Here is a 14,435-nt window from a genome sequence, read left to right on the forward strand (position 1 = left end):
TACCGGCAGCGCAGGAGCACTAGGGAGAAGCACAGCTATTCCAACGGGCAGGGAACACTGCTGGGCTCGTGGTGACATACCTTAAAGGAAGGGTAAGCCAGAAGCTTAACTGGAAAACTGAAGACATCACAGTTGCATCTATATTTCTTCACATACTCTTTGTACGTGAAGTGTGATTATACATGAGGAAGTCCCTACTCTACCGGCAGCGCAGGAGCACTAGGGAGAAGCACAGCTATTCCAACGGGCAGGGAACACTGCTGGGCTCGTGGTGACATACCTTAAAGGAAGGGTAAGCCAGAAGCTTAACTGGAAAACTGAAGACATCACAGTTGCATCTATATTTCTTCACATACTCTTTGTACGTGAAGTGTGATTATACATGAGGAAGTCCCTACTCTCCCTGGGTGTGAGAGAGCAGCTACAGCTTTGCACTAGAGCTACTCATGAGAGGCCTAACGAGCTAAACGAGGCCTAGCTGTGCTGCTTTAGGGCCACAGAGCACCACCAGCCCCCAGGCATTAGGAAAAAATCCACCTACCTTGTCTTTGCTTGGGTTTTATAACGAGGCAGTGGCCTGGATGCAGCAAGGGTGGAAGATAAACCCAAGGTGCAGGTTGCATCTGTAGGAAGTGATCCCAGCTGCAGCAGCAAGAGAAACAGCCCTGGGGATGGCTTGGAGCAAACTTTGCACCAGCATTTACATTTGCAGGCAGTTCCTGAAATGATAAACAGAGAACTACTATCCCTCCATGTAAATAAAGGGATTTGTCATAAAGCTAACAGATCCCGCTCTTAAGTAGTTTCCAAGAATATGAAGTGACAATGAGGTGCCTAAGAAAATAACTTTCCCACCGCCTGGGAAAAGCCACTCCTAGGATGATAACTTCACAGCTGTGATCAATACAGGCTTTGAAAGAAAACAGGGGCCTGAAAGACTCTGCGTATGGTCTGAACAAGAACAAAGACAACAAATAAAACTGAGGTATTTTTTAAAGGTCTGTGTCTTACCTTTATTAGCTTAAAGACACGTTGCTGGAATGGTTACAGCCAGCCAGTTGCTCTGTGGGAATCTCATATGCAGCTGGCAAACACAGGGAGCAGTGAAGTGGTGTCTTTAGCCCACCCAGGGGATCATCCTGACTGGTTGGGTCCATCGTGCATTCCCACAGACTCTTCAGGTGCTGCTCTCCAGCTGTCCTGTCACTGCAAAAGGTGATTGGGCCTTTTTTCCACATGTCCTCACAGAGAATTTTCACAGCTGTATTGCGTCTGAAAGGTCAGAGCAGAGAAACATGAGTCTGTGACCTCCAAAACCCCGGGGCTCCACGGGAGTTTTGCAGCTCATTTACACTGAGGCAGGCCCTGCCCAGGTTTGAACCCCCACTGCTACCCTTTAGGTCACACAGCTTTCTCCTACCGTTTCCCCCATCCTTTCCCGTGGGCTCGTGAGAGCAAAGGAGCTCACGTTTGACAACTGCTCCACGCAGAATCATGAGGTGTGACTGCAGAGTCCAGAGCTGGGAACGGTTTTCAGCGGGGCAGTCCCACTTTTCTGCAGAGGGCCCAGCCTGCCAGCTTCTCCTGCTCCTGGCAGAAAGCGGTTGCTGCTTTTTAAGAGCTGCGTTCTCACAAAACCAAAGTTAGGATGGACAGAGAACAAGCTCAGTTCATGAAGAAATACACTGACCACTCTTCCCCCTCGTGTCATTCCACTGACTCCAGGGCAACTGCAACAGCGCTAAAAGTGGACTCATCCATCCAGGGGAAAACAAGGCTTCCTTCAAATCCACTTTTATTTACTCCAGTCAGCTGTGCTGAGTGTATCGATTCCATCAGCGATTTCCTTAACCATAAAACCAGATGTGCGCCGTCATGGCCCATCTACAGGGCCTGAATCCATGCCATTTAGGGAATGCAGAATGAAAATAAAACATCCCAAGAAAGCCGAGATATGCTGATGGTTGGAGCTCTCGGTGTTTCCTAGGTAAATTGCTTTTCTTTTGAGTCCCATTTATTTTTGTTACCTCCAAAGAAATGCTGTTTTAGCCACATTTCTTGGAATCAGTATTGAGATCTAATGGATTGTTACTGATGGGAATTCTCAGGGGAGAGGCTGGAGAACAGAGGGAATGTAGCATTATCTTTGCTTCTGGGCATCAGCAACTTCTGCAAGCAATGTGGTGCGGTAGCTGTCATTCTTTGCTGAGGCAATTAATTACCTTTGTCCCTAATGAGAAGAACTATTCAGCTTAAAAAAAAAACACTGCAGACCTTTGGACTTAGGTTGGCTTCTGGGCAGCTGGGTAGATGTGGAATTAGGGAGGCTGTATCGCTTAGTTTTCCTATTTCTTCTCAGGCTGTGTCCTGTTTTTTTCCACTGCACTCCTACGGACACGGCCACCCGAGGCAGGGCACTGTGCCAGTTCCTCTTTGCAGAGTCACCTGGGAGGTGTGGCCTGGCTTCATCTCTGCTCTGAGTACCGGTTACCAGGTCTCCAGGCCACCTATTTCCCAAGTGAGCCTAAGGAACAGAAAAAAGGAAGGATCCCCACAGAGGGCTGTGATGAGTTCTCCATCTTCTAGGTCTTTCCTCCACCATAGGACCTGTGGGTGATGGAGGTGGGATCCACACACCACAGTCTAACAACCCGCAGAGCCTGTCCAGTTGCCGCTCTTGCTGGGATGAGGACGCAGGGTGAGCACACATCTGCACCCTGGGAGACTGCCCCATCTGAGCCTGCGGCCATGGAGAAGGGTATTTGTACAGGAACGGGCGCGATGTGATGGCTGAAGGGTGCTGTAAGCAACACGGCTGTAATATGCTGCATGCCAGATTGTAGACATTCCTGGGGCAGCTTTCCAGAAAGCAAATAAACTTAGGATGTATGCATAAATCACCACACAGTGTGGGCCCTGAGAGGCCTGGAGATTGTATGGCATTGCCTTTGTACACTGAAAGGATTTCTCCAAGCCCAGGTGTCCCCCTCAATTCCAGTATCTAGTTCTTGCTCTATATTGGAGAAATCATCTCATAACATCATACCTCTCCAACACAGAGACTCATTTCCAATCGCGTTGTCCCTTGATTCCCACCGCAAGATAATGTAGCTGGGAAATACCACAAATACCAGGAACAGGGAGGCAATAAGAACGTGAGACTATTACTCCGGAAGGCCTGAGTAGGCTGCACAGTCTCTGAGTTGGTCCATCCTGAGGTCCCAACCGCAAGGGGAGAGTCACGAGTGATGCACTGCACAGGGAAGTGTTATTTTGGAAAATGAATGATTCAAATTTAGCCATTAGTGAATAGCACTCAGGCAAGCCACACCCTAATGCCTGCCTAAACAGTGCCTGCGCGGCGCACATACCAGCTCTGTGTCCAGTCCTGTGCCATTTTAACGTTGACTGGAAAAAGAAAACCATAGAGGGGAAATAAGGCACCACAGACAACCAATACTCAAGAGAGACAAAGTGCAAACCCCTCTCTAACAGCTAACTCTCAGTCTCTGGGGAAAGATCGCTGCCATATAGATGCAGTTTCCTCTGGTGCAAGGTGATACTCCAGACCCTGAAAGAGTCAGCCGTGGGTCTTTCTGTTGATGCAACGATAATGCCTTCATGTAATTGAGCACCACTAACTAAAACCAAAAGCAAGAGACTATTTTTCAAAGATGCTATTTTTCCCCCCTTAAGAGAGCTGTCTGACATCTGAAGAGTGGAGCTCTGCTTGGGCACGGACACACACAAATTAGGCTAGAGGTAGCTTGTGCCCCTCTGGTAACTGTCATAGTTGCAGAGAGAAATAAATCAACAGGAACGACAAACTCTAGAAACACACACAGCCCAGCACTGAGCTTAAAGCAGGAAAACGTCACATGTACTGTTCTGCCCTGACCTGCGCTTGTGTATTGTTCTTTCTCTTCCCCAGAGCAGCCAGAAACCAGATCTTAAAACATTCACAATGAATTTTCAAATCAGTAACATGTGAGACTTTGTCTAAAAGGTAAAGTCGTTGTAAAAGTCAATGTCAGAGAGAACGCTTTGCCAATTCAATTATACTTGTTCCTCTCAAACCCGGGGAGGGGGTGGGGGTGAGAAAAGAAAAAAAGAAAAGATGTGAGGTTATTTCAAGCCCAATAAATGTTTCTTGGACTACAATCCTGATTTTGTAAATATTCTCAGGGCTTCTTATGCCAGCTCCCCTCAAAGGGTCATAATTAACTCTACATAGGGTTACCTGGTTTCAGAATCAGTCTAATGTCAAGCAGCATTTCTGACACAATTTTAAAATAATGCTGTGTCCATTAGATAGCATGAAGGCTTCTCAGAAATGGGAACCATACGTCAAAATTCAAACACAAATAAGTGTGATTAGACATGGCAGCTGTCTAGAAAATATTCAGCTATTTCACTGAGTTTGGGGCAAAATATGTATGATTGTACTCATTCCAGTAAGTGCAGAACCAGAAAGGCTCCCACATTACCCTCTGCTTCTCAAAGCAAGTTGCATTTTAAGATTGACCTTAAAGAAAAAGAAAACAGCAGGATAAAAGTATAAACAGCTGTGGCCCAACCAGCTTAGCTGGGGACTTCAAGGAGTTTGTGAATCACTGAGAGACACGTAGTCCACAGCACCCAGCCAGACCGCCGAGCGCAAGCACCGTGGGAAGGGCTGAATGGCACAGCAGAATCCTCCGACAGCTCTGGCAGCCCAGAGACACGTGGGCTGTAAGATTTCCTCACGGGACACGGTCTCTCTCCCCCGTACCACCTGATATGCACCAACCTCAAACTGCACATGGGGTGAAACTTTTTTTTTGGGCAATCATCATCTTTTTGATCTGCATTTCTGGATGGTTTGGAACTGTGATTCACATCGCTGGAAGCTGCTTCAGTGCAATAATGCAGAGATCATGAGGGTTCTGGTCTCCGATGGGGACTTCCATTTCTGGCTTGGCATGGACACGCCACCTTTGTGCCGTGTGGACAGGAAACACGTGCCTGCCTGGCAGAGCCGATGAGAGTCTTTCCGAGCTGCTGAGCTGGGAAATCCTTTAACAACAAAGTGGCAGAGGCCCCAGCGCAGCAGTAGATAACACTGCTGTACACTAATGCACACCCTGATGTGCACGAAATGCTGGTTAATTCCAGACCTCCCCTCTCTACCAGAACCAAGACATGGGAACGTCCTTGTATCCAGGTATAATGCTTGCCACGACCCAGTCCTTGTCCCTAGGCTCTCAATAATCTTCCCATAGCTAAAAGAAAACATCCAGGAAATAAACAGCAACACCGGCAATTCAGGTGCCGAGCCAAACTCTGAATGACCCCCTGTCTTCTCTCATATGACAGAAATCGCTTGTAAATATACACCAAATACAAAATCAGTTACAGAAACACCCTGGAAATCTGCACTTGGTTATCTTGAAACTAAACCACACCAGGAATTTGGGTACGGTTTTGCTTGAAGACCGTCATTATTGGCACTCGATCAGATACAGATAAGTTAGGTTTCCAGCTTGTAAAGAGAATAATGCGAAAGGAATTGGAATTATCATAGGGGTGCATGTCAAATCTCCTAATGTACAAGTGTGTTGTAGAGGAGGTTGGGACCATAACTGCAAGCTTACTGCCTGGGGAAAAAAGCGGAAGATCCTGAAAAACAGAGCGTGCTGCAAAAGACAAAAAAGCAGCATCTGACATGCTAGAACCAACCCATTTGTAACTGCTTCTTCCTGGAGAAATCACTTCAGGGAAATGCGTGTTCACTGCTGATGCCTTACAGCCTGCATGCAGGTCAGCCTCCCTCCAGCACCTCATTTCCTCACGCTGGAACTGCCGTGTTGATCCACTTGTTGCGGTACTGAAGACAACTGATGCTGGTGAAAGCCTTTAGAATGTGCAGAATAACTTTCTAGTGAATGAGATTATATCCCTGGGATTTATGATGAAAACCTCAGTAGGCAGGGCACACTGCAGGACACAACCCTCAAAACAACGCCATCAAGCCTCCTTTTCTCCAAAGGTCCTTGCTTATGCTGTAGAAGCAGTAAGACACTTAAAAAACACTGCATGGACAATAAATAAAGCTAATCATCAAAGTACAGAACAACAGATCAGCTGGGAACACTCAAAAAATGTCACAGTGCTTTGTCTTTTGTGTTGAGAAGGTGTCATGTCTGGTTCTTTACCTGCAACCTTGCTAGAGAGGAGGGAGAAGACATAAAACCCTTCCAGACATTAAAATGTTAGAACACGCTGCAGTTTTATTAGGGAAGAAATGCACAGTGGGGAGAGCATAGCCTTGCAGTATCTTTTCACAAATTAACTGGCAGCCCTGAAAGCCATTTCCTTCCAAAAGCCAGGACTGATGTTACATCTGACCTCATGAAAATATCCATAAAGCCTGACTTACCAAGATGACTCCACTGGCTTTAAACCTCAGTGAATAACATAACCCTAAAAAAAGTGCGACAGCCTATAAAATCAAAACTAAGTATGATGTAAATACAATTTTTCAAGTAAAAATGAAAAACTTCAGTTCTGCATTAGGAAAACAAGTATAATAGGCCAGCTTGGGAAAATCTGTTTGAACACCATGAACTCTGTGGGTATCAGTGTGAATAGCAAGCTTTTTTTAAGAATACATTCTCATTTTTAGTGATCGTCATAAAACTGAGAAGTTCCTTCCACAAGGTGACAGAAAAATCCTGTTAGGACGTGGCTGCGGATACTCGGACTGATTTACTCTTGTGATTTGTTTCAGTTGAGCTGCTCCTGCAAGGCAGTGATGTTTCTCTCCTCAGACACCCCTGTGAGCCAGACTGTGCTGCCATTTCTGTTTTACAGAGCAGGGAGCAAAGGCAGAATGGAGTGAAGGGCCAGATTTCTAACTGCACTTGTCTATGAAAATTAATGGATTTGTTGAAACACAGCTCAAACATGCCTAGACAGGGCTTGATTTCCTTCCAGCCCACTCCAATGGGAGGCTCCAAAATAGGATAAAATACGAACCTGAATGTTACGACGAATGGTTAGAACTGTCTGTTGCAGAATCTGCTGGCTACTGTGATCCCAATGGCTTTCCCATGCTCATCCTACTATGACTGGCTGGAGTTGTCAGCAAACCACACGGAATGGCTGCGATTCATCCAGCCTCGAGATTGTGAATGATGCAGCTTGTGAAAGGCAACAATAAGGATGCCAGCAACATCTGTTCCAGTCCATTCGTATGTCCACAACCACACCGCATGGGAAGGTGAATGCCTAGCAAACGGTTCCCGTGTAGTTTTGGGGCAGAACCTACGCGTTAGTCCCTCTGAACTCTGAAGATGACTTAATAGATCAGGGAGTTTCTGCCAAAGGAGCTCTGCCTCTGCTCTCTATGAAGCTTGCTGAAACTTTCAGACGTGCCCTTGATGACTTTCTGAACTGCCTAGTTAAAAAAACCCCACAAACACCACCCCAAAGCAAACCCGGTGTCACTCTCTGGTGGTAACAGTGCTTAGAGCCCTTAGGAGAGACTGTCCAAAGCTGCACTCAAGGTAAGTCAAGTTACAGCTGGGCTGCTTCTTAGTTGCACATCTCTCCCGTTGTTTGTTTGAACACAGATTTGGGATAAATCCAAAAGCTCCTTCAGCCATCCCGTCCTGCAGACGGATGAGCTGCAGACCATCAGCATGCTGGTTGTATTCCTGCACAGCAGAGCCCTGAGCGGGACTGCAAGCTGCCTGCAGATGGAGGGTTGTGAGTGCACATTCTGCCAACAAAGCGAGCAGCCTTTAAAAACAGAGGCTTTCAGATACGATCAAAAGGCCAGGTAGTCTCTAGGCCAGAAGAGAACAATCTGTCTCTCTAAAGTCCTTTCCCTTCCAGCGGCTGTCCCGGCTGCTGCGGCCAAGCCAGAACGAAGGATGCTTTGCGTGGCTTTCAGGGTTTGCTCTCACAGGAAGCGCAGCATCCTGTCTGGCTGTCGGCATGCTCACCACCTGACTCCGGCGTGCTCCAAACAGCAAAGTCTTTTTACCCAACTGAAATGTGCTGCAGTTCAAATGCTGGGAATAAAACAAGCAAGAAGGGCCGCTCTATCAGCTGGGAGGTCAGCGCACTATTTGCTTAAGGGTTAGCACTGAACTGGGCTCTTTCTGTTGCAGCCAGGCAGAAGCATGCCACTGGATGTCTGTGCCTTCAGCCGCTATGCAGCAGGGGCTCCCAGAGACCCTGCAGGACTGCTGATGCTCCACGCCCCGGCCTTCAGCCGTTCCTGAGGGCAGCTCACAAAGAAAGGACCCAGGCCCAGATTGTCAAAGGGAGTTAAGCTCTGCCTTATTCTTTAAAGAGACTTATTCTTTTAAGACTCCAAAAACGGTCCTCCCAGTTGACATTTCTGTGATTCTGGTGTGTGACATCGGTAACAAAAAGCAGTTCCGCCACCCTTGCACTGGGTACTGATGCATGCGGCAGCGTACAGTGCCTGGCTCCACCATTCACACTATGCTGATAGACTGGAGGAGGTTCAGACAAGAGCCATGAGTTGAATTAAAAGGCTACAAAATAGGTTTTCAGCAGAAACATCCCATAGTGTGATTTATTCTTCTTGTTACAGAGTGGTCTTGCATTCTGTTGAAGCAGCCAACTGGGGAACAAAACTGACCATAGGCTTTTCATCCTGGCAGACAAAAGGTATAATGAGATTTGGTGGCTGAGGGTTGAAGTGAGAATTTACAGTAGCAGTGAAGTGAAAATTTCTAACAGCCAGAACATTTACTAAGGTAGCAATCAACTCCTTGCTGCTGGCAACCTCTGCAGCAAGATTAGGCTCCTTTCTCAAACACAAATTCAGTTCAAAAGACATCGATCTGGGATTGATTTTGGTTACTACAGTCTGCATTATATGGGAGATCAGAACTGATACACTCACGGATTCCCTCTTTATGCTTCTAGAACACTATAAATCTTCCTAGAAATGTGGAAACCTCTGATTCCCCTTTTACCAAATATTCATTGACTTTAAGATAGATGTTACTAGCTCTGCCCCACTGACCTGAAACTTACTGCCTGATCACAAGTAATGCCTCCCAAGTAGGTGGCTCTTTGCTGAACCCCTGCAATTTTTTTTACCTCTTTAACTCAACTTGCATTTTTGGAGTTGAATAAACTTAGGGAAAGTGCACAGGGAACATGTGATCTATAATTTCATACAACAACTAGCTATAAACCCTCTGTCTGTGTTGATTCAGAAACCAAGAAACCCCTCAGATACTTTTCTTAAAAACCAATTAAAAACTCCTCCTAGCAGCACGCAAATGTACGATCTCAGGTTGCACATAACACAAAACCAACCCAGTGTTTTACTTCCTAATAAGCAGAGCAATATAAACACAGCTACGGACATTGTTTTCTAATTAGGAGAACTACCACGGGATTACATGGGTTTACAGACCCCTATGGACATTTGGTTGCCCAGCAAATGGAGGAAATGGAAAGCACTCTCAGCTAGGACATTCATAATTAGGCTGGTAGAGGTACAAATAAAGACTCTAGGAGCAAACAAAGGGAACAATCCCACGCTGACCCAGGAAAGGCCAAGACAGTGCTAAGGGGAGGTACGTAGAGGTGCCTTACCAACACTTTTTGTTTGAATATCAGCTTACCTCAACCCTCTCCATGTGAAGAGCTGAATTCGGATTGTCAGAGGTAAGGACTCCGTGGCAGTGCATGAGCATGGAAGCTGCTGTGTGGCCTTGTCTCCACAGGACACGTTCTTGGTGTTTGATACTTGGCAGAGCCCAGGAACTTCTCTCCTTCAGGGCAGGATATCGCTGGGCACACACTGCATTTATGAGAGACTAGAGTCCAGCCTGCTCCAGTGCGAGGCAGTGGCTCCTGCATGCACAAAAAAATCAGCAAAAGAGGCTCATTGACATGCAGAGGCAAGACCAAAGAGATACACACGTGCCACAGCACCTACAAAATGTATTTAAGCACCTAACTCCCATTAAAACTCCCATGGTTTTAAACTGAAAGCAGGTAGATTGAGAATGGCCAGGGAGAAATCCTTCCCGCAGAGGGTGGGGCGGCAGTGGGACAGGTTGCCCAGAGACGCTGTGGATGCCCCATCCCTGGAAGTGTCCAAGGCCAGGCTGGATGAGGCTTGGAGCAACCTGGTCTAGTAGAAGGTGTCCCTGCCCATGGCAGGGGGTGGGACTTGGGGGGCTTTAAGGTCCCTTCCCACCCAAACCAGTCTATAATAAGGCAGGTGAAAATAACTCCATATTAATCAGCCAGTTCTGCTCTTGGCCAAACAACCTCTACCCCTGGTAAAAGGTGTTTGCAGCACTATTAATCCCTGTTTCAGAGATACTTTAGATCAGCAGTTTTCAGCTCGCCTGAAGTTTATTTCCCAGTGCAAATGCAAGGCTTTAAAGTGTGAACTTTCTTAACCCTCAGGGACCCTCAAAAACAGCCCATCAACTGCTGTGCTTGTGCAGAGCACAGGGACACAGCCGCTGCTCAGACAACCGGCCCTGTTTGTCACCCGGCACTGAGAAATTTTGCCTGCCTTTCACACGCAGGAGTACAAGGTGTGGTGGAACAGGGGGAAGGGAGGTTTGCAGTGGTTCTAATCTGCAAAGATGGTTTCCAGCTGCATTTCACATACAATTTGGGGTTTGGATGAAGTTTTGACAGAATTTCTCCATGAATTATGCAAGAGGCTGCTGGAACGAGGCAAGTACACAGAGGCACAAAGAGACTTGTTCAGGCAGCCCGCAGACAACACTCTGCCATCTGGCACCCAAACCAAATCACGGCCCGCTCCGAAAGCGGAGCCTTACAGCGGGGAGGGCAAGTGAGCGACATAGCCCCCCTGCCGTGGGGCGTGCTTGGGGATAGGTGGGCTGCCTGTGCTGTGGGGTGCCGGTGGGGATGCGTGGGCTGCCTGCTGTGAGGTCCTGCACGGCAGCACTAGATGGTGCTGTATTTTAGAAATAGATTTGCCTTGTGGGTCCCTTTATACGGGATGAAGGCTGAAAGATGTGGCAAACACATCTCCAAGGAAAGTGCGGATTTTCCTTTCTGTCTGTTTATAGCACAGGAGTTAATATGGATTATAACTTTAACTGGTGAGTTGCCAGGTAAAGTCCCTGAGTGCTGCTGGGAGAAATTCCACCTGCTGGGGTAGGGCTGCTGAGAGGTGACAGGGAGGTGGGGGGGTCACAGGCACCTGAGTGAAGGCAAACCTCTGAAATTAGTGGCCTAAAAAGTCCCATGTGAAAGGAGAGGGGCTGCCTGCAGGGTTCGCTCCTGCTGCTGTTTCTAACTGCGCTTGTTGTGGGTCTGTCTGGCATGTTTCTGAAGATGCTGGGCACAGACACCGGGCTGGCTGATACCCTCCCTCTTAGCCGCTCCACAGCCATAGCAGGTGCTCAGCGGTTGGCTGGATCCAGCCTTGCTGCAATGGGCAAAGCCTTCAAGGAGCCCTCCCTGGGGTAGGAAGGGCTCAGAGACACCTGCTTATTCCAGTTGGCCATCCAAGGAAGCAGACGCCCTCTCTTCCCTCCCGACTCCAGAGCTTGCTTTGGTTCCAGGCGCAAGCGAGTTTGCTTTCCTGGCCACAGACGGGGCAGCCTGAGCCAGGAAAAGGTAATTAATGTCAGAAAAGATCACGGATGCAGCGCAGCAGAGCTCACTTGGCAGGGACACAAAGGAGGGAGGGGAGATGTCTCTCAGAGTCTGCAAGAGGCCAAACCTGCCAAATGAGCTCCGGAGTGCACTGGGCCAGGTTGTTTACCTACAGCCAGACCCTTCAAAGGGTCATTCAGCCTTCTCTATGGGGCATCAGAAGTCCAGAGCCAGCTTTTTGGAAAGGAAGGATGGGACAAACGTGGGTTTGCCTCTTATTATAGGGAGAGGGTGTGGATGAAAGGATGAGGTAGTTCTAGAAGGGGAAATATGAGCCGGTATGGAAGGCTGTGTAGGATGCAGGTTGGCAGAACCAGCGTGTCTGCAGGGATGCTCAGTCGCTGAGTGAACAGGCCCATCTCTGGCTGTGCGCTGGGCAGCCTGTCCCATCATCCAGCATGGCAAGGTTTAGCTTGGCAACAGAGCTGATGTCTGGCTGCCAGAGCCTTGGAGCAGAGACGGGAGCCAAGGAAACACCGTTCCAACAGGCTAATGCACTCATGCTCAGGAGGCTGGCTTTGCTAAGGGTCAGCGATAAAACAGAAGGAAGGTTTGTGATCACATCTGCCTCATAATCTGCACAAATGCACCATTTTCAGAGGACCTAAAAGGATGGGGTCTCCCACCTCAGGTAAAACCCATCTATGGGATATGCTGTGCTCCAGTGCCAAGGGAAGTTTGGTAGCTAAATGAAATGAAGCCAGGATGTACCTGGGAGTGCTCTGAGGTGCATCCTAGTGCTGTGGGAATTAGCTCTCCGTAGCAGTCTCCAGTGGTCTTAGCAAGAGTTGCCTCCTCTTATCCTCAGGTTCCTGTGGCATCTCTAATATGACAAAGGATGCCAGTCCCAAGGGCTATGTATAAATTGGAGCAGGGATAAGCAGAAAGAAAGAGGAGACTGCAGCAGACAGCAGGGCAGCAGAGTATGTCATGTCATGCCTGAGGATGCTATTTTAAGAGCTCAAGACAGGTTAAAGGAAGTAGCTCACTGGGGAAAGGCACTGGAAGGGGCTGGCACCTCTCCCAGACTGGAGAGAGGCGCAGCAGACAGCCCAGGAAAACCAAAACATGCCTTTCCTTTTGTAAGGAAGGATAGCCAAGCGGGGACTCAGCCTTGGCTCAGAGTCCACCTGCAAAGTATCTGCCAGCCTGCTCCCCTTGCTGTGGCTGGTGTGGGCAGGACACCGTTGGTCAGAGCTTATGGCAATGGGACCAAGTTCTTAAAACCTCTCCCTGTCCTGTTCACAGCTAATTCTGACAGGTAGCAGGAATCAGAGCCCTAAGCTCTCCAGTCGTTGTCCTCCCCTTACCTGTCAAATGGGTAAACTGAGGTACACTGTGCCACAGTCTCAGTCTCTTCATCCCAGGCGCACACCGTTCTGCCCGGTTCACCCAGCTGTCAGTTTTGTCAGCTCAGGTTTTGTCTCCTTAGAGCTACTTTGGCTGTATGGGGCATAATGTTTTCACACAGGACTCGCTGTGTTTCAGCACGTTCTCTCTAGAAAAGGCCTGGCTGTTTTCTATCTCCAGTTTTGATTAATCCTGTGGCAAGGAGAGCAGATTCATAGAAATTCTCAAGAGAAAACCTGTACTGGGGAGGCACACGGGGCCTCCTCCACTGCAGATAACTATGGGGGAAAAAAAAAACGTTTGTTTGCTACTGCAAGCTTCAACGCTGGAGGAAAGAACTCGTGATGCCAAACCCCAATAGCCCACAACAGAGAGCCTGATTGAGGCCGGGACTGCCACACTGCGGTACCTGATGTCTCGCTGGATTATCCCCTCAGAAAGTCGAGCTAATACAGCCCACTGGCTGCCTGCACAGCAACTTTTAGATCTCACAGCAGGAGAGCCTGATGGCCAGGGGATACTCTTCAGCAGAACAGAGAGGTAAAAATCCTGATTTCAATGAATTGCATCAGCAGGGAACTGGAGGGCAATTTGGATTAAACTATTAAGGCTCCTTCCATCAGTTCCCAGGGGAAGATCTGGCAGGAGCAGAGAATTCAGCCAGAAATGGCAAATAGGGGAGTGAGAGAAACATAGGGAAGGTTATACTTCTGCCCTGCATAAAATTCTAGTTTCATGCTCATCCGGACCCCACCACTGCCAGCAGTGGGAGAGTGCGGGGAGTCTGAGGCAGCTAACATGAAACCTGTTGTGTAGGGATGAGGGGGTCTCTGTAGAGTGATCTGTTCCTGGGGCAGGGGCTTGTATGGCCCAGGCTGACCTGCCTGGAGATCCCTCAGCAAAAGAAATAGAGCAGTGCCCGGCTACCCTCACATACCCAGTTTGTGTGTGGCCCAGTTTCTGACTACTCATAAAGTAGCCTCTGTTTTAGAGGATCCAAGTTCTCAGTCTCTCCATGGGCAAAGCCAGGATTTTTCTGGGTTCACGCCTGATGCTGTCTATGGGATCTGCCTTGCTGCTCCTTCTTGAATCAGAAAGTATGCATTACTGGCAGCTAGAAGCACAGCCTCCTCTCCCCACATAATGCCAAAGACTCATTTATTCTCTTCAAGTTCAAATAAAGCTCTACTGTTTTGAAGTGTTAGAAAGGGCTGGCTTTTGTTCTACAGCTACTGATGAGATGGGATTGCTTGTGCTGCCTCCCAGCTCTAGGGCATCACTCAGCTCCTCTGCACCACACCGCCAGGCCAGCTCAGGGGAAGCAGCTCTCTCACTCCCTCCTATTTGCCTAGATAATCAGACCAAGTGATTCTCTGGACTTGTCTTGTAAATCAGCCTAG

Source organism: Eurypyga helias, unplaced genomic scaffold, assembly GCF_000690775.1.
Source record: "Eurypyga helias isolate BGI_N326 unplaced genomic scaffold, ASM69077v1 scaffold2471, whole genome shotgun sequence".
In the NCBI taxonomy this organism is placed as follows: Eukaryota; Metazoa; Chordata; class Aves; order Eurypygiformes; family Eurypygidae; genus Eurypyga; species Eurypyga helias.